The 26,176-nt window shown below is 38.5% G+C and overlaps 1 protein-coding gene and 1 pseudogene across 10 annotated transcripts in view; one reads left to right on the top strand and one right to left on the bottom strand.

Moving 5' to 3' along the window:
* SLC4A10 (solute carrier family 4 member 10) overlaps positions 1-26,176 on the top strand; it is a 329,775-nt gene that overhangs the window by 66,813 nt on the left and 236,786 nt on the right.
* Positions 10,595-11,903, bottom strand: LOC138849130 (uncharacterized; annotated as a pseudogene).

Below are 26,176 nucleotides of genomic sequence, written 5' to 3'. Positions count from 1 at the left end.
GCTTTTCATTAATTACACCATATTTATCTATTTTCTAACCTTAAACTTCTGCATTCCAAAACATGGTAAGCTTTTTCTTGAATTGAAAACTCTGTATGTTTGCTGCTTATATTCCCATGCTCATGGCACAAGCTGTTTGTCTTTAGGAGTGAATGCCTTCAGGAGCTGCCTTACTCCACTGGACAATTTCTGACCAGCCATGAGGCCTTGTATGATATGCAGGACATCTATAGCCATTGTAACTGCTCTACTTCCCAATTGTCTAAGCTTTATCACCTTTTTAAAAATCTTTTGATGTGATCACCTGGCTTTCTTCCTCTTCGCAGTTTCTGTTTCTAGAATGCAGACCTAATTCAAAGACTTATGCTGGGAAACTCCCAGTTTAGGTTGTTGGTTCTTAGTATTCTTATATTTATCCCTATCTCTCTTTTGAGTTGATATTCATATTTTCTCTACTTTTTACTATTGTATACATATTTTAATATGTGCTTTTGACTTTTGAGAAAATGAGGACCTTAAGGGACAATCAGATTCATTGTTTTCTTCTTGACCTTAATCTGCAACTTGTCTTTACTTTGTCCATTTTTTTAAGATATTTCCAAAGTGTATTTTATAAAAAAAAAAACAACAAAAACTCACCTATTTCTACCAAACACTTTGTAGAAAACAAATGCGTCCATGGAACTAATGTCCTTTATTACAGGTGTACCATAACATGAGTGAGTATAGACGCTGTTTTTTGAGGCCTGTGCTAATGAGAATGATAAGTAGTACAGGGAAAAGAAGTTGGTCAGGTGGAACTTGAAGGAGAAGACAATGAATTCAAGTTTTAAACACAATCATTTTTTTTTCCTCACAGTTCTGTTTTCTAGGCTTGTCTGAGTGTATGGTTTCCTGGATGCTCTTGAGTGTTTATTGCAGTTCATGTGACTGCAGTCATCTGGAGTTGGCTGGGCTGTTGAATATGTCTCGTGTAAGCTCTCCCTCTATGTAGTCTGGTGCCCTTGCCCCTTCACTTGATCCCCGCATGTCTCTCCTACAAGATGGACAGACTTTATATGTGGCAGATCCTGATACCCAAAAGTGTAGTAGTAGAACCTCCTGGAATTCTGGAAGAAGTAAGCTCAGAAATTATACAACATAATTTATGATTAATTTATGTTATATAAATACAATGCAATTTATGTGTAACATACTTTTTATAAGATTTGTATGTAACACAAATTTATATAAATAAATTTGTTTTATAAATAAATTTGTTTTAAAATGATGCCTTTTTTTTTTTGCTTAAAGTGAGTGACAGGCCTTGCTCAGATTCAAGTGAGGGCACTCCAGAAGTATGTTAATACAGGTTGCATGTTTAACTGTGGCCACCATGCAGCTGATTATCACAGATGTTGGGTGGCACACAGAATAGAAGGTAGATCAACTTGAAGAAGAGTTTTTAAATTTGCTATTTATTTGTATGCTTCCCATACCAGAACATTGAGACAAGGAATGTATTTGTTTTTTAAAGTCCCAGTTCTTAGCACAGTACCAAATAGTTAGGAGTAGCTCAATATATATTCATTGTTCAAACATTGAATATACATATAAAGAAGAGAGCACAGGGTTAACTACTGAACCTTTCTTCAAAAATGATTCACAGAGTGAATATTTAAGGAACAGTCAGAGAACCAGCCAAAGGGAGAGTTTCAAAAGAAAGGATGGTGGGTGACAGTATTTATTGTAGCAGAAAACTCAAGAATAGAGAAGAAACAAAGCATATAAACTTTTAATAGCATTCCTTGAAGTTACAAATGTCACTCTTTATTCTGTCTTCTTTTGTTGGTTAGTTGAAATGTTTTCAGATATTTTTGTGGTCTTAAAATCTCTAATCAAATGTCATGCTCTTAAACAAAGTATAATGGCCTCAGTGAATCTATATCACGATACTTGGTCTGAAGGAGGAACACAGTTTGATTTGTACTTTTAAAAATTTTTGTAAAACATCATTTTGTAAAATCTTTAATATTAACTAGGAAAAATCAAAACAAAATGAAACTAGTAAGATCAGATTCCTGACAATAATCTCTGGAGTTAAAATTAGAACTGGAAACTACAGTCAGTATTTTCATTGTAATTAACTTTATATAAGATTAAATTTACCATTTCTGTGTGTATAATTCAGTGGTATTAAGAATGTTCGCATTGTTGTGCAACAATCACTGTCATTTATTTCTGGAACTTTTCCATAATTTCATACTGGAAACATGTACCCATTAAACAATAATTCACCATTGCCTCTGTATTTGCTCATTTCTTGTTGCTGTAACTGATGACCATAAACTAGGTTATTTGTAATCTCATCTGAGCCCTATTGCTGGCAGGAACTCTCTGTAGAATCCCAAGGTGGCACAGGCATTACTTAGAGAGAGGGAACAGACTTGCTAAGAGAGAGAGAGAGATCTTGCTTTCATAATAAAGCTACTCATTCAATAACCCATTAATCCACTAATCCTTAAATGGATCAGTCCATTCACCAGGGCAGAGTTCTCATGCTCCAACGACTCTTAATGGTCCTGTGTGGTCCAACCTTTTAATACCTCGCAATGTGCATAATATTTCAGTATGAGTTTTGATGGGGGCATTTGAACAATAGCACTCTCCTTCCCCCTAGCTCCTATCTACCACCATTATAATTTCTTTCTTTATGAATTTGATCACTCTAGGTACGTAATAGAAGTGAAATCATATGATATTTGTCCTTTTATTCTGTCTGGCTGTCTTAGTATAATATTTTCAAGGTTCATTCATGTTGTATCAATTCCATCTTTTGGAAAATCTGAATAATTGTCCATTGTATGAATATACCACGTTTTGCTTTTTAATTCATGTATCAATAAACATTGGCATTGTTTCTAATTTTTTGATTATTATTATAATTTATTTGATATAATCGCAGTTTTATTTTGGTGTGTGCGTGTGTGTGTGTTTTCCCTCCTTGCTATCTAAATTGGCTGTATTTCCTTTTCCTAGTCCTGCTCATTAAGAAAAATTTGGGGAACAGTGTCCTGGAGAGCTCAGTGAAAGACCCAACACCAGCTATAGGTAGAATTTGAGCCATGATTTTCTCATGGTTGAAGAAGGACTTGACCAAGTTCTTGAATGAAGAGCATGATATTTTTCTACCAATAGGGTTTTGATAAAAGGAAAGGAAAGGAATTTTGACACTTAAGTGGTTATGTGACTTTGACCAATGTACTTAATGTGCTTGTGACTTAATTTCCTCAACTATAAAATGTAAAAATCATACTTATCTCAAAGATTGTTGCAGGGATTACATGAAAACATTTGGCTCACAGGCAGTTAAGAAATTAAATAAGTTTCTGTTGATGTCTTTGTTCTAATATAGTGAAAAAAATGGTTGTTGGATTTTCACAAATTTAGGCTGAATGGAATGACATAAATTAAAATACAGGTGGTGGCATAATCATTAAGGGAACTGAGGATAGTAAAAAACAGACAGTCATCTTCTAGAGTTGCTGATTCTGAGTAAAAAAGGAAACTAATGAGGGGATCAGATGCTATGCATGTTAAGACGCTGTGGGAAGAGAAGATAAGCACCAGGTTTGCATATGAATCCATAAAGAGGCATAAAGTCAGACAAAATTGCAGCATTGATTTATAGTTGAGCTGATTATTACCTGGGCAACTCAGTTTGCTTCATTCAGGGTGATTACCAACAGGGATTTATTTATTCAGTTATGGTTAATGATTCTTCTAAGTGATACTGGGTAGGTAGTTAAAATCTAAAAATAGCTACCATTTATTGAGTGTTTACTATGTTCTAGACTCTGAGCTAAGTACATTATATGTGACATCTTACATAATCTTCAGAATCATTCTGTGAAGTATGAGCTGTTACCAACCCCATTTTACAGATTAAGAAATTGAGATTTAAGAGATTAAATAAATTGGCCAGTACTGTATAGTTAATAAGTGCTAAAGTTGATATCTCATCTCAGGCACTTTGACTTAACTGTGTTTTAACAGTTGCACAATTTTTTTTAAAGGTCCTGATAATTATCACTAAAAATTTCTTAATTCCAAATATATTTACACAGATTTTATCATGAAGTTTCTGTTATTAAGACATAAAAGTATATTCAGAAAGGTTAACATGATCAAAGGATCACTGTGTTACTAATCATTTTCTCTTAGATGAGGAAAACTGAAGAATTTACCATGTTTCTACAAACAGAAATACTATGCATCAAAATGATTCAAGGTCAAAATTATTGGCAAATGATCCAAGGTCAAAGTTCAAGGTTAAGCATGAAGAATATATATATATATATATGAAGAATATGTTGTGAAGTCACTTAATATTGTATTTTTCAACTAATATTGTTATTATTAAGAAATTATCTTCTGAATATTGTACCAGAGCAATGACATATTCTTTCACTCATCTAGTAAATAGTGGTCATCTACTGGACACTACTAGAGATAATGTACTATAAAGGTTTGAAGTATTAAGAAAGGCATAGTACCCGCCTTAAGGAGGTTATAGTCTGGTGATGATAAATGGATCAGCAAGTACTATAGTAAACAAGAAGTCCTGGGACCAGAGAGGTGAGTCTACACCAGGAAGGTGGAGGAAGGAAAACTAGAGGAGAAAGACTAAGGTAGAAACTGAGTCTCCTATGGTTTAAATGATTGAGAATGAAAAAATGTGGCCAGTGTTGTAGCATAGCAGGTAAAGCCGCCACCTGCAACACCAACATCCCATATATGTAGGTACTTGTTTGTGTCCCAGCTACTCCACTTCCAATCAAGCTCCCTGATGATCGTCTGGGAAAAACAGCAGAAGATGGTCCAAGTGCTTGAGCCCCTGCTACCCACATGGGAGACCAGGAAGAAGTTCCTGGCTCCTGGCTTTGGCTTGGCCCAGCCCTAGCCCTTGTGGTTATCTGGGGAATGAACCTGCATATGGAAATCTCTCTCTGTCTCTCACTCTATAACTCTTTCAAATAAATTGATACATTTAAAATATAAACATATGGAAGAATTCAAAATTAAATTAAAAATTAAAGGACTAACATGGAAAAAGATCTGCCTCATGTTATGATACTCAAAGTGTTGATATTCTTGGTTTATAAACTACTTTTATAAACACATAATCTTAAAGTCAAATCTCTTAGGCTGGGATTTCAAGGAGTTTTAAAAACACATTGTTAATTTCTTTATGGTTGAAGAAGGAGAACAAGCAATTCTCAAAGGGCTTACAAATAGGCTAATCCTCTGCCTGCAGCGCCGGCACCCCAGGTTCTAGTTCCGGTCGGGGCGCCAGATTCTGTCCCTGTTGCTCCTCTTCCAGTCCAGCTCTCTGCTGTGGCCCGGGAGTCAGTGGAGAATGGCCCAAGTCCTTGGGCCCTGCACCCGCATGGGAGACCAGGAGAAGCACCTGGCTCCTGGCTTCGGATCAGCATGGTGCGCCGGCCGCAGCGGCCATTGGGGGGTGAACCAATGGAAAAGGAAGACCTTTCTCTCTGTCTCTCTTTCTCACTGTCCACTCTGCCTGTCAAAAAATAAATAAATAAATAAAGAATAAAAAAAACCCAAATGGACTTAATAGTAATAGGAATTACCACTGGGTACAAAATTGAAATATATGCATATATACTTTTTTTTATTTGCCAATCAATGCTTTAATGTATGAAAATTTTTCAAAACTATAAACATAATTTGAATTCAGCAACTACTAAAATTAAAAAGAACATGCGAAAATGAGTACTGCAGATCACCATCTAAAGTACATTCCCCAAACCACTAAGTTCATAAATTATATACTTTTAAAGGTTTATTTATTTATTTGAAAGTCAGAGTTACAGAGAAGGAGAGGCAGAGGCAAAGAGAAAGAGAGAAAGGTCTTCCATCTGCTGGTTCACTCCTCAATGGCTGCAATAACCAGAGCTGGGCCAGGCTGAAGCCAGGAGCCAGGAGCTTCATCTGGGTCTCCCATTTGGGTACAGGGGCCCTTGGGCCATCTTCTGCTGCTTTTCCTAGGCCATTAGCAGGAGTTGGATCAAAGTGGAACAGGTGGGACTTGAACCAGCACTCATAACTTGAACATGCTATGCCACAATGCTGGCCCCAAAATATACTTTTTAAAATATCAATTTATTAAAGATTAAATCATTGAATGGAGCCAATATTGATGAGGCAATTTAAAGGGAGAGAGCATTATCATTCCTTTACAGGTGCAGATGAAATCGTTTCATTCTTCTTAGAGGGCAGTTGAATGATATATATTGGGAGCATTAATTTCTTACCTCACATGAGTTTAGTTTCTAGTAATTCATTCAACCAAAGCAAATAATCAGATTTCTGGGGAAAATTAAATGCAAGACCTATGTTATTATACTCTTTACTGTAGTAAAATATTGGGAGCATGTTGGTTAATTAATTATGTATGTCTTTATAATAGATTGCTATCTTGACATTAGCATTAGACTGCAGAAAACTTTTTAAAGGATACTGGAAAACATTCATGAAAGATTGAACAAAAGTTACCAAGATATTCTTAGATACTTTATATTTTTAATGATTTCTGTGTGTGTATTTAAATATTGGAGGGACATACATTACAATGTGTTAAAACTTCCATTCAAGTTTTCCTCTGTGTTCTCTGTGTTTTCTATGCTTTCTGTAATAAACAGAATTAGAAAAATAAGGATTATTAAAACATCTTGAACTTATAAGTTGGAACGCTCACTTGAGTCAATTCATTGTCTTTCACTTTAATTAATGTAATTAGGTGAATTATAACAACTTAAAAGTTATATAATACTTGCTGATTTCACTTTTTTCTCTTTAATCTATACTTTTGCTAAAGAAGACATCTTGTGTACATTAGTCAAGGTGTGTGTCAATAATGTTCCTTTTTCTATCAATTTAATTAATTTTTATATATAAATAGATAATATAGTTAGTGATAAAAAAATAAAATGGATTTAAGTAACAGGAACAGAATTACTTAGAAACAAAGCTTTTAAAATTTTTTCAAAATAAACACTAAATAGTGTCACCAAGGAAGATCTCTCCATTTTCTATCTGTCTAAAAGTTGAGTTTAAAACTCATGTGTTTTAGAAGATTTAGGTGTTAATGGTCATTGAGAAATAATTATTTAGCTTAATGAGCTCTTACAATATTGTAATTTTATAGTCTAGAAGAAAGGTTGTAGAATAATAAAAATATTTTCTGGTATGATTGTTATAAAGTTATGACCTAAATGAAGTCTCAAAATAGATTTATTGTATAGTGTTTGAAATGCTTTAGTACTCACAGAGATTGGGTAGTTAATTCCACAATAATTATATCATTTCACTTGCTAGTTCTCTAAATTTATTAGACAAAACTATCTTATGATCAAAACAGTATTTCAAAGATATGTTTTAGAGCTTGTCTTTTAATGAGAAAGAAAATTTTTTATTTGGTAAGAATTAATGAAAGTATCTTTTTTGGCTCTTTTTAAATTTTTTTTTATTTATTTGACAGGCAGAGTTAGACAATGAGAGAGAGAGAGACAGAGAGAAAGGTCTTCTGTTGGTTCACCCCTCAAATGGCCGCTATGGCCAGTGTGCTGCACCGATCTGAAGCCAGGAGCCGGGTGCTTCCTCCTGGTCTCCCATGTGGGTAAAAGGGCCCAAGCACTTGGGCCATCCTCCACTGCCTTCCTGGGCCACAGCAGAGAGCTGGAGTGCAAGAGGAGCAGACAGGACTAGAACCCAGCACCCATATGGTGTGCCGGCGTCGCAAGCAGAGGATTAACCAAGTGAGCCATTGCGCTGACCCCTTTTTTGGCTCTTTTATGTACTTTATTTAGTCTGCCACTTCTAACTGAAGAATAATTTACATTCATAATTTTGTAATGTTAATTTAAGTTGACAAAATAATGAAAATAAGTACTTGTTGTCCTACTCCAGATAATTCATGTTCTAGTATTTAAGATTAAAAAATCATAGTCTTTAAAAATAAGTTTTCCAGATGTTATATTTCCTATTACTGCTTTTGGGCAGCAGCATTTTCTGCTAGTTAAGTCAACACTTTAGTGGGCAAGGCAACTGTGCAGTAAGCACAGCAGGCTCTTGGCAACATCATAAAGTAAAATAAATATATCTTTGGATGTTGGATGTTTCAGTTTTTCCTTTAGTGCATTTCCATTCAGATTCTTTATTCAGACTTTTTGTTTTTGGCATGCTGTTCCCTGAGAATGCTGGGCTTCCAGACTTCTTAAAACTTTCTTGTAGTGATACATGGTGTATACTAATCTAAAAAATGAGTTTAAAAGTTCTACTTAAGTAATATGATTTATCAATCCAGTATAATAATTATGACCCTTATGGAATGACAGCTGATGTTGAAAATTTCAGGCATCATTGGCATTTCTTCTGTGTTTTCCCAAGTGTGTGAGCTTGCCCAATTCATCTGCTCTTTTCCTAAGTTCCTTCATATAAATCCTTGTTTATTTGGTGTCCATTTATACTATAGCAGATGCCGTTAGTATACGGAAAGGTCTGCGATCAACTATGCAGAATTAATTTTCTTTTCTTTCCTGTTTTTAGAATTATTTTATTTATTTGAAAGACAGACTGACAGATAGAGGGAGAGAGAGAAACGGAAAGAGATCTTCCATATCTGGTTCATTCCCCAAATGGCCACAATAGCCAGGGCTGATCTAGACTGTAGCCAGGAGCCCAGAATGCCTCCGGCATCTCTCACGTGGTTGGCAGGAGTCTAAGCACTCTTTTTATTTTTAAGAGCTGTCATAATTTGTTTTTAAAAACAAAATTTTAACTGAAAAGCCACAATAGGTGGAAAAAAGAATGGATCATACTTGGTAACATCCAGTGACAGCCACAATAGTTTTACATTTATGCATTCTATGGTTTTATATTTTCACTTGCCTTCCATTTCTTAGATGCTCCTTATAAAATTTTCAGTATGAACAGAAGTTCGACCTCAAACCTAATCCTGCAATTTAGAGCCAGGAAAAGTAAAATAGTTCAAATTGCTATCTCAATATTCTACATTTAATTAAAAAAATGGCTATGTTTAAAACACAATGCCCCAAAATGTAAAAAATAACAAAATAAGCAGCAATATGTATTTACATGTAATAGTCATTATATGGGAAGTGTGTTTTTGGATATCTACAATGCACTTGTTCTGTGAGTCTCTAACAAACTGGCTTGGACCAGCACTACCAAAAGTAAGAGGACTGCATAAGGGGTACACATTTGTAATACTGCTAGTTTTAAAAGTAGTAAGGCAAAAAATACATCAAGTAGCACATACTACAAGAACCTCCACTGAACTACCAATGGCTTCTTTTCAATATGCTTCTTTTCCATAACTGTACTATCAACTACCAAGAAAGAAAAGATGAAGTTAAACGTAACGGTACTAAACTGAATTGTTTGAAGCCAGTGCCCCAGATGTGGGGAAAGTGCATTTAGTTCAGCAGCATTATAGCACAGTGTGAAGATATGGTACTTAGACACAAATATTCCAGAACTGAAAGATATACCAGGCAAGCCAAGATATAAAACCATAGTACACTGTTAAATAACCTTGAAATGAACATATATTGCAGTTATTTCATTGTACAAAGGGAGAAAACTTTAAAGTTACCTATTGTAGTTTATGATATAATAAATACATTATCTATATAGCATGGTATATACATATATAGTATGTGTGTTTATGTGTAATTGATTTACTTTTTTACCAAATTATTCTAGTTTTTGCGGACCTGCAACTTTCAGGAACCACAAAACTCATTTTCATTACATGCTTCTGTTGCCCCAAACTTCAGAAAACATATTTATGCTACAAAAAGTCTCATGATCCTCCCCGTAGCCAAAGACTCACTTCAGATGTTTTGCTTCACAACTCATCAAAGAAGCATAATTAAAGGAATTCTAGTCTTTCACCAGTATCCTTTCACTTTGCCAGCTGTCTTTTAACATTTAAACCAGTTGATGCAAATTCTTTAGCTAAGGATATAAACTCTAGATTTTATCAAATCAGAGCAAATCAAAACCAAAGGGGAGAAAAATCCAGTGATTTTCTCTGACTGTAAACAATATATAAACTTTAAATAGCAAATCTCAAAATTAAGTTAAAGAAAAATTCTACCTTCTGGGCCTATAAATATCTGATAATTGGAAAGGGGAAAATGTATATGAAAAGTTGAAATGATTTTTTTTGCCCATTATATGCTTCCTAAGAGAGAGTATACCTAACTATACTGCCTCGATCTCTTAAATTTAGTATCTTCATAATTTGTTTGCAAATGTTTTATACAAATTGGCATATCAGATTACACAACAGAAAAACATCCATCAAATTCAGCAAAGAAATCTTATTGAAGCCTTTTGTACAAAATTTAAAAAAAAATCTAAATGGCTATGATTCCTCTATTAGCAGAAATTCATAATTCAGTCTTTTAAATCTGCCAGATATATCAATATCTATATAAATTATAGATATGAAACATTAATGGCTATCTATTTTTGAACAATGTTTGGGACCAGCAGATTTGTATCAGACCATGGTATGATATGGACCCTGCATCTTTAGGAACTGAATGATAAAGGAAGGCCCCCCCAGCAGTAGGAGGGGTGGAAGGTGACTGAATGGACAGTTCTCAATACTTATGATTAAAAGCTTGCTGCAGAGAGTCAGTTCAAAGGGAAGGCTATGGAGGTTGGGGTTGTCATTCAAATACAGTTCTAAGTTCTCTACTGTACCTGCAGATCCCTATGATAAGCAATTTCATTTGGCAGGGATTCCAATTTATTCTCTAAATCCAATTCTCTTAACCTCTTAAGGTTTCCAAGGCCATAGAGAAATTTCTTGAGAAAACTGTTTGATAATATTAGACCCTAAAGAGAAAGAAGACCAGACACATCCTCAGGGATCTTTGTGAGCTGATTAGTAGCTAAATTCAACTCTACCATACTAGTCCAAGTTCCAAAATCCTGGAGAAGAGATGTTAACTGATTGTCCTTCATATTCAGCTTAATACTTTTGCTCTGGAGAAAATCCCAAATGGGATTTTATTGATTCAATTGTGTTCTTTGTAAAGAGAATAGATGGTAGAAACTGAGATGGACCACCTACTGGATATAACTGGAAGGAATTTCTAGTTAAAGTTAATCTATTCAGTTTCACAAGACTAGATAAAAGACTCTCTGGTAAAGTAGAAATGTTATTGTTCTCTAAATTTAATTCTTACAGTGCACTGATTTTGCTAATTATCTGGGTATTGCTGATAGTTTATTGTATCTTAGACCAAGATGACTTAAACTGGACAGGTTTCCTATAGTATCTGGGAGGTCTACCAGTTCATTGTGCTGCAAATCCAGGTTAGTTATCTGCATTCAGTTTCCAGACTCCTTTGGAAGGTGTTCAAGTTGATCATGGGCTACATCCAGGGTAATGAGGTTACATAATTCACCAATTTCAGCAGGAAGTTGTTTGATTTTGTTCTCCTGAATATAAAGCATGCTGAGTTTTGACAGGTTTTTGATGTCCTTTGCCACAGTAGTTATATGATCAAAGGGAAGATATAGAGTGGTGAGAGAATCCAGCCTATTCACCACTGAAGGAATTTCTCTTAGATTATTATGTCGTAAATCAAGCATCCGCAGCTTCTTCAAGTTATCAAGAGTCAGGCAAACTGGTAAACGAATTTTCACTTAGAGCCAGTATCATGAGATTTACTAGACAGTCTACCTCTCCTGGGAGGGACTGTAGTTTGTTACTGTATAAATAGTTCTGTTAATCTCATCAATTCTTTGATTGATGATGGCAATATCTGTGTAGACCTCTTTGATACGTCCAAATGCATTCTTTAACTTTGCTCCCTTTCCAAAAACCTCCAGAGGCTTTGCCTCCTTTTCTCTTTCCTTAGATGATGTTACTTTGGGATCTTTGTCTTTAAAGCCTTTTTCTTTTCCTAAACTACTACTCACAGTTATTCAAGGGTGTAGAAAAACTATATGAACTCCTTTATTTTATTTGCCAGTAATCAGAATTCAAAGATGAAGAGAAAAAGATCCTACATAGTCAAAAAGGTGTTGGCTAGAAGAAGTAATCATTATGGAGTAACATCCATCTGTTCCATGTTGGATCTAAAAGCACTAAGCCCATTTCTGATAATGCATTTCAACTGGTAATATGGTGCTAGTAAATCAATGATTCATTAGAATTCTGTCAAAAGCCCTCCCCCTCCTTCCTCCGCCTCCTCCTTAGAAGTGAGGCTGCCCAACCCTTTTTTTAAGATTTATTTATTTATGCTTTTGAAAGGCAGAGTTACAGAGAAGCAGAGGCAGAGAGAGAGAAAGGGGTCATCCATCCACTAGTTCACTCCCCAAATGGCTGCAATGGCCGGAGCTGAGCCGATCCAAAGCTAGGGGCCAGGATCTTCTTCCGGGTCTCCCACGCGGGTGCAGGGACCCAAGGACTTGGGGCCATCTTCTGCTGCTTTGCTAGGCCACAGCAGAGAGCTGGATCAGAAGTAGAGCAGCCAGACTCAAACCGGTGCCCATAAGGGACGCAGGCACTGCAGGCGGCGGCTTTATCTGCTACATCACAACACTGCCCCCCCAACCCTCTTTTTTTTAAGATTTGTTTTTATTTATTTGAAAGGCAGAGAGAGAGGGAGAGATAGAGATAGAGGTCTTCATCTGCTGGTTCACTCCCAAAGTGACCACAATTTTCTCGGGCTATGCCAGGCTGAAGCTAGGAACCAAGACCTTCAATTAGGTTCCCCACATGGGTTCATGGGTCTAGGGACTTGGACTATCTTCTGCTGCTTTCTCAGGTGCATTAGGAGGGAGGTGAATAGGAAGTGGAGCAACTGGGACTCAAACAGGCACCCATGTGGATGCCAGAGTTGCAGGCAGTGGCTTAACTCACTACACCACAATATCAGCTCCCTAAACACTCTTGGGCCATGTTCTGCTACTTTCCCATGTGCATTAGTAGGGAGCTGAATCATAGAGAAGCCAGGACTCCAGCCAGCACTAGGATAAGAGATATTGCATCGCAGGTGGTAGCTTAACCTGCTGTGCCACAGTGCCTGCCCCTAAAATGAAACTTCTTAAACTGGAACTTGAGAAAATTGATGACCAGATTATAGTCCATGTGTGTATATATATATATATATATATAATATATATATCCACTAAATCCACTACAATATATATTATATAGTTTATAATATATGCAGTTTGCAATATATAGTCTATAATATATAAATCTGATTTTATGTGAATATAGAGCATATATACATATACATACATATATATCTTCTAAGTGATGCTTTAATTTCTACAATTAGATATGATACAGTAAGACATAAATATAAACTTTTATATCAAGAAACTAAAAAACCCCGTTTATACAGATTTTACTCAATAATTTATTCCCTAAAAAAAAGAAAGTTTTGAATTCATCTATGGATATAAGTTAATATTTTTATCATTAAGAAGTATTACTAAATACTTATTATACATTCAATTATATGATTTTTTTTTATTTGACAGATAGAGTTAGACAGTGAGAGAGAGAGAGAGAGAGACAGAGAGAAAGGTCTTCCTTCCGTTGGTTCAACTGCAAATGGCTGCTACAGCTGGAGCTACACAGATCTAAAGCCAGGAGCCAGGTGCTTCTTCCTGGTCTCCCACGCGGGTATAGGAGCCCAAACACCTGGGCCATCCTCCACTGCCGTTCCGGGCCACAGCAGAGAGCTGGACTGGAAGAGGAGAAACCGGGACTAGAACCCAGAGCCCATATGGGATGCCGGCACCGCAGGCGGACGATTAATCAAGTGAGCCACGGTGCTGGCCTCCTCAATTATATGATTTTAAAGACTCATAGGAGCCAGCGCCATGGCTCACTTGATTAATCCTCCGCCTGCGGTGCCGGCATCCCATATGGGCTCTGGGTTCTAGTCCCGGTTTCTCCTCTTCCAGTCCAGCTCTCTGCTGTGGCCCGGAACGGCAGTGGAGGATGGCCCAGGTGTTTGGGCTCCTATACCCGCGTGGGAGACCAGGAAGAAGCACCTGGCTCCTGGCTTTGGATCAGCACAGCGCACTGGCTGTAGCGGCCATTTGGGGGTGAACCAACGGAAGGAAGACCTTTCTCTCTGTATCTCTCACTAACTCTATCTGTCAAATAAATAAAAAAATTTAAAAAAAAATAGACTCATAAAATATGGTGTCTGCCATCAGGAAGTTTTATAATCTCATCAAGGAGATGGACAACATTTGTTGAATGTTCATATATATAAATTAAATTCTCCTTAGGAGTTTACAGCTTGAGGAAGAGATAAAACACATATATGAATATTATAAAACATATCAGTGAATGAGGTTAACAGCATAGAACTTTGCAGATGGGATTTGTCACCTAGGTTCAGGGCAATTAGAAGGATGAGACTTAAATTTGTCTTTAAAAGAGAGAGGGTAGAAAAACACAAGTGTAGCCTAAAGGCTGGATACCCCAGAAGAGAAGGGCTGGTAAACATGTAGTACCACATATTGGATAGTTATGTGATCCTCTGCTTTTTCAAAGATTAGAATTTTCATAGATTTAAAAATTTGATGTAGTGTGGGGAGCAACTCGGACTACACTGTTACTGGAATTAAGACTTATTCTATGCATCTGCTCTCCCACAATATGGCGCTGGGAGAGGAGGAAACAGCTTCTACACAGCTGCCTCCAGTTCAACCAATAAACTGTAGGACCTGCTCCTGATTGGAGGAGAGCAGCGTACTCGGCATGTGGGTAGCAGAGTTGGGATTGGTGGAAGAGGACTATAAAGGAGGAGAGAGACAACATGCACCGGGAACATCTAAGAGGAACACCTGTGCAGCCCCCGAGAGAGCCGGCCGGCGGTGTGCCGCTCCCCCGCGGAAGTGGGGAAAGTGGCAGGGGGAACCACCCTTCCATGGAGGTGGAAGGGATGGTAGCCAACCCGGGAAGAACCAGCAGCAAACCCGGGGAGGGCCGAGCAGACAAAAGAACAGCGCAGGGTCCTGTGTTGTTCCTCCGCGAAGAGGGGGAGCGACATAATGGTGCCGTGACTCAGATATGAAGCCTAGGCAGGGTTTAGTGTCGTTCCTCCATGAAGACGGGGAGCGACATAATGGTGCCGTGACTCGGATAGGAAACTTAGGAGGGAAGAAACGGGAAAAAGTGGGAAAATACCGGAGAGAGAGACTAGCAAAGAGCCTAGGGGAAAGCTGGACGGAAAAGGTGCCGGAAGAAGCTATCGAAAGCCTAGGCATAGACTCGGATACAGACTGTGGGAAAGAAGTTAGGATTGAAAGCTAGGATTTAAAGCGAAAGCAAGAAGAAACTTAGACTCAGATACGGACTGCAGGTTGAAAGTGAAAGTGAAACCTATAAGAAACTTAGACTCGGATACGGACTGTGGGGAGAAGCCAGGAGAAATGAGAGGGGAATGTTGTTGGAAGAAAAGTTAGGAAACATACCGGGTAGAGAAAAATGTTAGGGAAATTGAAGCCGCGGGGGCAGGCCGAGGCGGAGACGTAAGCCAGGTTGGAATTCTTCAAGTCAGCCCGGGGAACAAAAGGCGAAAATCTGGAACTAGAGGCGGACGCATGAGCTAGGTTGGAATCCGTCAGATTAGCCCGGGGAGCAAAAGACGGGAAGCCAAACCGAAAGGCGCAGACGTGAGCTAGGTTGAATTCGTCAGGTTAGCCCGGGGAACTTAGACTGAATACCAGTGGCGGAAACGTGAGCTAGGCTGTGTGACTCGCGGAAGCCGTCGCTCGCAGAGAGAGTGCGCAGGGCACGAATAGATAGGGAATGTGGGGCCGTGGTGTGGGCTGAAGCGGCTCAGAGCCGGGAAGCCACCGCGGGGTGAGGCGCCGAGAAGCAGCCTTGGGGCGGGCGCCGGGAAGCCGCGGGGGTAAGAGAAACAGAAGTTTAGAAATAAAATGAGAGAAATAGGAATGCTGGCAGATAGAAGTAAAATAGGAGAAATAGGAATGCCCGGAGATAGAGAAATAGAGAAAAATAAGGCCTCCCCACAACACGGCAATGAGAGAGTTTGGATTCGGTCTGCCTGATTAGTAAGACGATAAGCACCTGTGGGAGGCTGCAGGTCACCGAAGACAGGCACGTTATCAACACCAATAAGTCTCCCCACAAGACGGCAATGAGAGGGCTCGGATTCGGTTTGCCTGATTGATAGGGCTTGTAAGCACCTGCAGGCAGTTCTAGCAGAGCAGAGCATGCACTGCAGGGCACCAAACACAGGCACGCATCAGAGCCTAAAAACCTCCTCACAACATGGTGAAGAGAGGACCCGGATTCGGTTTGCCTGATTGGTAGGGCTTGTAAGCACCTGTGGGCAACTCCAGCAAGCAGAGCAGAGTGTGTGCCGTGGGGCACCGAAGACAGGCGCGTATCAACGCCAAAAAATAAAAAGAAAGGGGGAATTGTGGGGAGCAACTCGGACTACACTGTTACTGGAATTAAGACTTATTCTATGCATCTGCTCTCCCACAATATGGCGCTGGGAGAGGAGGAAACAGCTTCTACACAGCTGCCTCCAGTTCAACCAATAAACAGCAGGACCTGCTCCTGATTGGAGGAGAGCAGCATACTCGGCATGTGGGTAGCAGAGTTGGGATTGGTGGAAGAGGACTATAAAGGAGGAGAGAGATAACATGCACCGGGAACATCTAAGAGGAACACCTGTGCAGCCCCCGAGAGAGCCGGCCGGCGGTGTGCCGCTCCCCCGCGGAAGTGGGGAAAGTGGCAGGGGGAACCACCCTTCCATGGAGGTGGAAGGGATGGTAGCCAACCCGGGAAGAACCAGCAGCAAACCCGGGGAGGGCCGAGCAGACAAAAGAACAGCGCAGGGTCCTGTGTCGTTCCTCCGCGAAGAGGGGGAGCGACATAATGGTGCCGTGACTCGGATATGAAGCCTAGGCAGGGTTTAGTGTCGTTCCTCCATGAAGAGGGGGAGCGACAATGTAGGTATGCAGAAATAATAACTAAGATTATTAGAGAAAAATATAGGAATGATTAAATGTGGTACACTTATGGGCTGAAATTTTGAATTTTGAACATTTTGATTTACTTTATTGTGGGGAGAATACTCTTTGCATTATTGGAGAATTTTGTTACACTGACTTGCACATAAGTATTTGAGAAAAGGTAGTAAGACCATGTTAGGAAAATCAAATTTTATGTTATCTAGTGTGAAACATTGCTTTAAAGAGACCAAATGGCTCCCAAACCTAAAAAAGCTTATTAAAACCATATTGAATATAGCCGGCGCCGTGGCTCAATAGGCTAATCCTCCACCTTGCGGCGCCGGCACACCGGGTTCTAGTCCCGGTCGGGGCGCCGGATTCTGTCCCGGTTGCCCCTCTTCCAGGCCAGCTCTCTGCTATGGCCAGGGAGTGCAGTGGAGGATGGCCCAGGTGCTTGGGCCCTGCACCCCATGGGAGACTAGGAAAAGCACCTGGATCCTGGCTCCTGCCATCGGATCAGTGCGGTGCACCGGCTGCAGCGGCGGCCATTGGAGGGTGAACCAACGGCAAAGGAAGACCTTTCTCTCTCTGTCTCTCTCTCACTGTCCACTCTGCCTGTCAAAAAAAAAAAAAAACCATATTGAATATATATGTTATTAAAGAAACACTGTTCAACCCAATACAGTAATAGTCAGTTGCCAAGAGAACATGAGAAAAGAAAGATGGCCAGGGCAAATGATGAGGGGCTCCATCAAGTCCAGTGTAGAGAACTAAGAGTTTGACCTACTGAGCTCCTCTACTGATCTCTCTATACATAGAAGGGGCATCTTTATATGGTCTGTAATTTGAAACTTAACTAATTGATTTAGGCTCACTAAACACAGTTCTACCTACAATTTGGCTTCCAATAGTGCTATACTGGAAAAGAATCTCTGCAGCTGTGTATTATTATTTCACAAATATTGATGAGAAAACAAAATTGTATGTCTTTTTACATTTTTAAAAATTATTTTCATTTTATTTGAAAAGCAAAGACACAGAGATCTTCCATCTGCTGATTCACATCCCAAATAATCACAATAGTCATATCTGGGGCAGGCTGAAACCAGGAGCCCCGAATTCAACCTGAATCTCCCACGTGGGTGGTAGGGACCTTTGTGCTGAGACATCACCTGCTGTGTCACATGGTGCATGTTAGAAGGCAGCTGGAGCAGAAGCACAGTTGGGACTTAAACCCCAGTACTCGGATATGGGATACAGGCTTCCAGGCATCTTAACAACTGTGCCAAGTGCCCTTGCCTATTTCTTTAACAATGCAAAAAGGAAATTTTTTATTTTCAGGTTGTTTCAACTGAAATAATAAGTAGCGTTTCATGGATGATTGTCACGACCTCTGTTATTCCAGGTGGGAAACAAAAGATCAGTTCTCTTGGAACAAGAGAAGAAGGCAAGTTAGTACTATATTATTTTGCTTAAATCAGGCTATGCTTTTTATACCACAGATACCCCCTAAATTACCAAACTGCTTTATAATTTCCAAACATTAAAGAGAAAAAGAGAACATCTTAGTGGTTTATTGGTGGCATTGCTCTACATGGCCCTGGCGAAAACCCAGGATCATCTGAATTGGCCAACAACTCCAGAACAATTTTAATTTGAAGTAATTTAAACTTTTATATATTACTTCAGAGCAGATCTCATCCTCAGTCTTCCACAAAACAATAATAATAGAAAAAGAAACTTGGGAAAGATCAAGGCTTTAGTGGAGAAACATAGAGGTTTAACAAACTGAGCCTGATTACCACAATAATTCTGATTTTTGTTTGATTTGTGTTGTGTGAAAGAAACACCTTTGATACAAGTTTTCTAGTTCACTTAATTAATTTAAAACAGGTTATACCTTCATAACCTGACTTTAAATGTGTAGAATTTCACTTTGCTAGTAATACTAAAGCAATTCTCTCCTAAGGGGTGGCAGTAGCCCAAAACACTTGAACCGTCTATCACCTGCTGCCTCCTAGGGACTGCTTTGGCAGGAAGTTGGAATCCAGACATAGAGCAGGGAATATTGGATGATGTGGGATGTGGGCATCTTAGCATGTCTTAACTGCTAGGCCATATGCCCACTCCAGTTTATATTTTACATTCATCCAATCCTCAAGAATCTCTATGTAGATATGTACTATTATTACATCTTTACTGATAGGGAAACTGAAGGCCATAAAAGTTTTATAAATGGATTTGTTGAATTTGGCAGCTTAATAGCCATTAATATAGCAACAACATTTATGCAATAATTTCCCAGTGCTAGAATGGTGGACAAATGCTGTCAATGTTGAGAATAATGAGGGCAGAGAAGTGGCCATTGGATGTGGAAAGAGGAGCTGACTGGTCTTCTTCTATCACATATGTTCTCCTCTGTCTTTAGTTTATCAACTTTTTTCAGTAATCCATCAATTCTTCTCTCAGTAGTGCAGATGATAATAATAATAATAATAAAGGATGCCACATATTGAAATTATATATGTAGACTGTGCTGACTGCTTTAGGTATATTATCTTAACCTTCAAAATAACTACACTAACGTTATTAATGTATTTTAGAGATAAGAGATCCGAGATTAGGAGCTTAAACACCTTGCTTGTGGTTGCTAGTTGGTGAATCCAACTGAATTTTTATTCAATTTTTGTCAAATTCCCAAGTCATTATATTATAAAGTTGTGTTATAGCCCTGAATTTTTAAAAAACAAGTTTTGTTCCAGTAGATCTGGAGCATCTATGTTGCCATCCTCAGATTTTGAAAACGGCAGCTCAGTCACACATGTTAATCTTATTTTCTATCCTTGGTTTTTCCTTTCTTGCTTTTTTGTGATAATGTTACAAGTCAATCTTCCTTAGAATGATAATTGCAAACATTTATATAGAAACCGCTTTATGTGTTTCACATGTATTACTCACACTCAATCCTTACAACAACCCTTCTAGGATTATCATCATTCTACATGAAAAGAAACTGAGGCAGATGGATTACATACTGATCTCAAAGTCAAAACCAGGATGTGAACTCAGTAGTCTGCTTCTGTTGCTTGTGCTGTTAACCACAAATCTTTGAATCCTTTTGAAAAATGCATAAATCCTTTTTCAGTAGATTTTTTTTTTGCTGTTAAAAATCATATCCGCTTATGAACTGTGACCCTGTCTACATTAACATTTGAAAACACAAACATGGCTGGCGCTGCAGCTCACTTGGCTAATCCTCTGCCTGCGGCGCCAGTACCCCAGGTTCTAGTCCCGGTTGGGGTGCCGGGTTCTGTTTCCGGTTGCTCCTCTTCCAGTCCAGCTCTCTGCTGTGGCCCGGGAGGGCAGTGGAGGATGGCCCAAGTCCTTGGGCACCGCACCTGTATGGGAGACCAGGAGGAAGCACCTGGCTCCTGGCTTCGGATAGGTGTAGTGCGCTGGCTGTAGCAGCCATTTGGAGGGTGAACCAACGGAAGGAAGACCTTTCTCTCTGTGTCTCTCTCTCTCTGTCTAACTCTGCCAGTCAGAAAAAACAAAACAAAACAAAACAAAACAAAACACCAAAAAACCACTAACATGTCTTGGATTTTCCATAACTATCAGTTTAAGTACAATGTTAGTATTGCCAAGATCGCATTTTAATGATGTTGTCTTCCAGAATATTTCACTTACAGATTTATTATTTTACTGTTTTCAGATACCTTTGAAGTCTGAACACATTATGAATTTTTATTTGTATTTTCCCTCATTTACTTAACTTTGAAATGGTGCTTGAAGGGAGTAAGTTTACACATAAAATATATTGTGTTTACACATGATATTTTGAAGTCCTATTGGTCCTCCTGGTTGGTTCCTTGATGGAAGGTATAACTGATAGCCATTTGAACAGCTTCCTAAATCTACAAAAACCTTTCTGTTTCAATGTGCAAAATAGCATTATGCTAGATAAATGGCATTCATTTAACAAATGTCACAGAAAGAAAATAAACACTAAGTCTACATTTATCATTGCTTGTTTTTTTTATTTATTTATTTTTTATTTTATTTTTTTGACAGGCAGAGTGGACAGTGAGAGAGAGAAACAGAGAGAAAGGTCTTCCTTTGCCGTTGGTTCACCCTCCAATGGCCGCTGAGCCGGCACACCGCGCCGATCCGATGGCAGGAGCCAGGTGCTTATCCTGGTCTCCCATGTGGGTGCAGGGCCCAAGGACTTGGGCCATCTTCCACTGCACTCCCTGGCCACAGCAGAGAGCTGGCCTGGAAGAGGGGCAACCGGGACAGAATCCGGCGCCCCGACCGGGACTAGAACCTGGTGTGCTGGTGCAGCAAGGCGGAGGATTAGCCTAGTGAGCCGCAGCACCGGCCCATTGCCTTGGTTTTTAATTAATCTCCTTTGCCACCTTTTAGTAATTCCTCCAAAAAAGGTTGTTTTGCTTTACAATCCTTGGTATATTCTTTAGAGATCAGCATTATTATCTTAGTCTATAAATATCAAAATGAGAAAGGGTTATTTATCCTAAGTTGTTGTTTTTAGAAAGCTTGTAAAAGATAATGCTATTTCTAATTATCGGTAATTTAAGCCTTTGAATGTGTATCCTTTTTCATTTTCACATTAACTTATGGAGACATTAGTCTACACAATGACTGTGTGTGATTACCCAGTCTTGGTAAGGTGGTAAGGAACCAACATATTTCCATCAGAGAGTGTGAATAGATCTTACTCTTTTGGAGTGAAATTTGGTAATTTTTATCTAAAGCTTCAAAAAAATGTCATATCCTTTGTTCTAGTAAGTTTATTGAAGTTTATCCTAAGGAAATAGAGAACATGTATAAGGCTGTATCACAGATATTTTTATACTGTATTTGTAATATTGAAGAGTGGCAAAAACCTAAATATCTGTGAATAAGGGATTAATTTAATAAAGTGGGATATCTCTATTTGATAGGATAACCTTTAGCTACTAGATGATATTTTGTAGAAAAATACTTCTTGAATTAGGCAAATCTTTAAAATATTTTAGCTGGTAGAGATGAATAACAATATAATTTAAGTGAATATTACCTAAGATACTAAAATTGAAATTTCAATAACGGATATCCCTATATAATGTCATTTTACCTTCTGGTCTTCTAATATCTATATACATAGGTACTTTTATAACTGGAATTACAAAATTAGTCAAATACAGTGTCAATATTATCCAGCAAAGTGTTACATCTTATATTTCCCTCTATTGTGTGACTGACCTACTGTACAGTTTTATTGACAGAACTAGTAGAATGATGTTGAAATTAGAAAAAAATGGAGTTTATTAATAATGTGAGTAAAAAAGAGAAAGATGTAATGTATTACTGAAGCTTGGTGTTGACATTCGTATATAGAAAAATACTTGTTTATGGCCGGCGCCATGGCTCACTAGGCTAATCCTCTGCCTGCGGGGCCAGTACCCCAGGTTCTAGTCCTGGTTGGGGCACCTGTTTTGTCCCAGTTGCTCCTCTTCCAGTCCAGCTCTCTGCTGTGGCCCAGGAAGGCAGTGGAGGATGGCCCAAGTGCTTGGGCCCTGTACCTGCATGGGAGACCAGGAGGAAGCTCCTGGCTCCTGGCTTCGGATCAGTGTAGCGTGCCGGCCGTAGCAACCATTTGGGAGGTGAACCAACGGAAAGGAAGACCTTTTTCTCTTTCTCTCTCTCTCCGTCTAACTCTGCCAATCAAAAAAAAAAAAAAAATACCTGTTTAAACAAGTAAAGGCATTTTTCGGGGTTCCTTTGTAAAGGTGCAAATACTTCATCTGAACTGACTCTCTGTGTGGCACCCACAACATCTCCTCCAGGCAGCAGTGATTATTTCATAATAATTAAGATTTTACCAGCAATGGTCAGCTTTGTCACCATCTCTTAGGTCTTCTTTCTTGACCTTTTGTAGTTTCACCACTTCTCAAAAAAGAGAAGTGGATGCCCTCTACAGCTCAGTGCTTCTCACTGTCCTGCATCTGTGAAAATCAATTTAAATGAGACCCAATAATGAGTTAGATAAATAGTGACACAAAGTCATGCCACACAAATTCTTTCCATTTTATTCATCAGAGTCTAAAACTGGTACAGGAGCTAATTTGTCAAAAAGCAGTCACTGCAATCTTTGGCCTAATGTAAGTAAAGTGTGAAAATCAACAGTCAATCATATATGCATAATAAGTGATATACAAGGCACATAAAGAATGCTTTTTTAAAAAAATATATAATCTAATAAAAGTAGATTTAAACATTTCCATAAAATTAAAGCAGAAATGTGAATGGAACATGGGAAAGACTCACACTTGAGGCATAATTAATGGAAAAATGAAGCACATGAGACATGGGTATTTGTCACACTCTTAAGCTTCTTATTCAATGAAGTATTAAGCCTTTTTATTGTAATGCAAATTTAAAATATATTATCTCAAAAACTAAAAAATAAGTACAGAGAGAAAAGGAGAAGGCAGGAGGGGAGAGGAAAGGAGGGAGGAAATAAATATCGTTATGTTCTGGGGCCAGCACTGTGGCACAGTAGGTTAATCCTCTGCCCGTGATGCTGGCATCCCATATGGGCACAGGTTCTAGTCCCAGCTGCACCTTCTTCCAATCCAGCTCTCTGCTATCATTTGTCTAAACAGTCGAAAATAGCCCAAGTCCTTGGGCCCCTGCACACACTTGGGAGACCCAGAAGAAGCTCTTGGCTCCAGGCTTTAGATGGGCCCATCTCCCACCATTGCAGCCATTTGGGGAGTGAGTCAGCTGAAGGAAGACCTTTCTCTTTGTCTCTCCCTCTCTCTGTCTGTAACTCTACCTTTCAATTAAATAAATAAAATCTTTAAAAAAAATCATTATGTTCTTAGAATTACATTACCAAATCACATTGAATCTGTTAAAAGCTAACTAAACATAAAATAAAAAAAATTTAAAATATACTTAGAAACTAGTTTCAGTTTTTATGAGAAAATATGAGCATATAAGTTATATATTTATAAGAGAAGTCATATTAGGGGCCATGTTTTAGAAATTCAGTACTTTCCCTATATTTTTACTGCATATTTTACATAGTTGAAATTGTGGTCAACATATATATTGACCCGCGCCGCAGCTCACTAGGCTAATCCTCCGCCTTGCGGCACTGGCACACCGGGTTCTAGTGCAGGTCGGGGCGCCGGATTCTGTCCCGGTTGCCCCTCTTCCAGGCCAGCTCTATGCTGTGGCCAGGGAGTGCAGTGGAGGATGGCCCAAGTGCTTGGGCCCTGCACCCACATGGGAGACCAGGATAAGTACCTGACTCCTGCTATCGGATCAGTGCGGTACAATGCAGTGTAGTGCGGCGGCCGTGGCGGCCATTGGAGGGTGAACCAACAGCAAAGGAAGACCTTTCTCTCTCACTGTCCACTCTGCCTGTCAAAAAAAATATATATATATTGTGATCTTGTTTTTCATTTGATATTCTATTATGATATATATCTTCCTCTGTCATTAGCATCTTTTATTCACAATATTAAAGATGTAAATGTAATCATCAAATATACTATAATTTAACTTTTATTTTTCCTATTTTTTCTTCTTCTAAATATTATAGCACTAAGCACGTTTTTGTGTAAATCTCAATTTATACTATTGCCTGGAGATAGATTTTTCCAAATTGGAAATACTAAAGCAAAATATTAAATATTTTGAGGAATCATAATACATTTTGCCTATTTTGCAAGTTTATCTGATTTACTTTTTTTGACTTACCATATTTTTATGACATTACAATATATTGTGCAATAATACATTTACAATATCACAGTGATGTTTTATGACACCATACTTGATTAAGACAATACAGTGTTTTAAAACATCACAATAGTTGGTTTATAGCATGATAATATTGCTGTTGATATCAATGGTTTTTATTACAGCACAATTGGTTATGATTTAATGTTGGTTTATGTTATCACAATTGATTATGAAGTCATAATGGTAGGTTCAAGATATCACAGTGGATTTTATGACTTCATAACAGATTATGATGTCACAATACAGATTTATTATATCAAAATGGCTTTAAAGACATTATAATTGATGTTGACATCACAATGTCTTAATGACCTCATAATAGTATATTTATGGCATAACTGTTTATGATGTTATGTTGTTTTTTTTCTTTTCAACTTTTATTTAATAAATATAAATTTCCAAATTACCAATTTTGAATTATAGCAGCTTTTCCCCCCATAACCTCCCTCTTACCCCAACCATTCCATCTCCCACTCTCTCTCCCATCCAATTCTTCATCATGATTCATTTTCAATTATCTTTATATACAGAAGATCAACTTAGTATATACTAAGTAAAGATTTCAATAGACTGCACCCACAAAGACACACAAAGTATAGAGCACTGTTTGAGTAGTAGTTTCACCATTAATTCTCATAGTACAACACACTTAGGGCAGAGGTCCTACATGGGGAGCAGGTGCACAGTGATTCCTGCTGTTGATTTAACAATTGACACTCTTATTTATGGCGTCAGTAATCACCCGAGGCTCTTGTCATGAGCTGCCAAGGCCATGGAAACCTCCTGAGTTCACCAACTCTGATCTTATTTAGACAAGGCCATAATCAAAGTGGAAGTTCTCTCCTCCCTTCAGAGAAAGGTACTGCCTTCTTTGATGGCCCATTCTTTCTGCTGGGATCTCACTCACAGAGATCTTTCATTTAGGCCATTTTTTTTTTCCCCACAATGTCTTGGCTTTCCATGCCTGCGAAACTCTCATGGGCTTCTTAGCCAGATCCGAATGCCTTAAGGGCTGATTCTGAGGCCAGAGTGCTGTTCAGGGCTTTTGCCATTCTATGAGTCTGCTGTGTATCCTGCTTCCCATGTAGGATCATTCTCTCCTTTTTAATTCTATCAATTATTTGCAGACATTGGTCTTATTTATGTAATCCCTTTGACACTTAATCCTATCTTTTGATCAATTATGAACTTAAACTTATCACTTTAACAAGTAAAATGACATTGGTACATGCTACCTTGATGGGATTGAATTGGAATCCCCTGGTACTTTTCTAGCTGTACCATTAGA

The sequence above is a fragment of the Oryctolagus cuniculus genome, chromosome 3, assembly GCF_051225735.1.
Source record: "Oryctolagus cuniculus isolate XC-2025 breed Fujian yellow rabbit chromosome 3, ASM5122573v1, whole genome shotgun sequence".
NCBI classification, from domain to species: domain Eukaryota; kingdom Metazoa; phylum Chordata; class Mammalia; order Lagomorpha; family Leporidae; genus Oryctolagus; species Oryctolagus cuniculus.
This window is presented reverse-complemented; position numbering and strand designations above follow the sequence as displayed.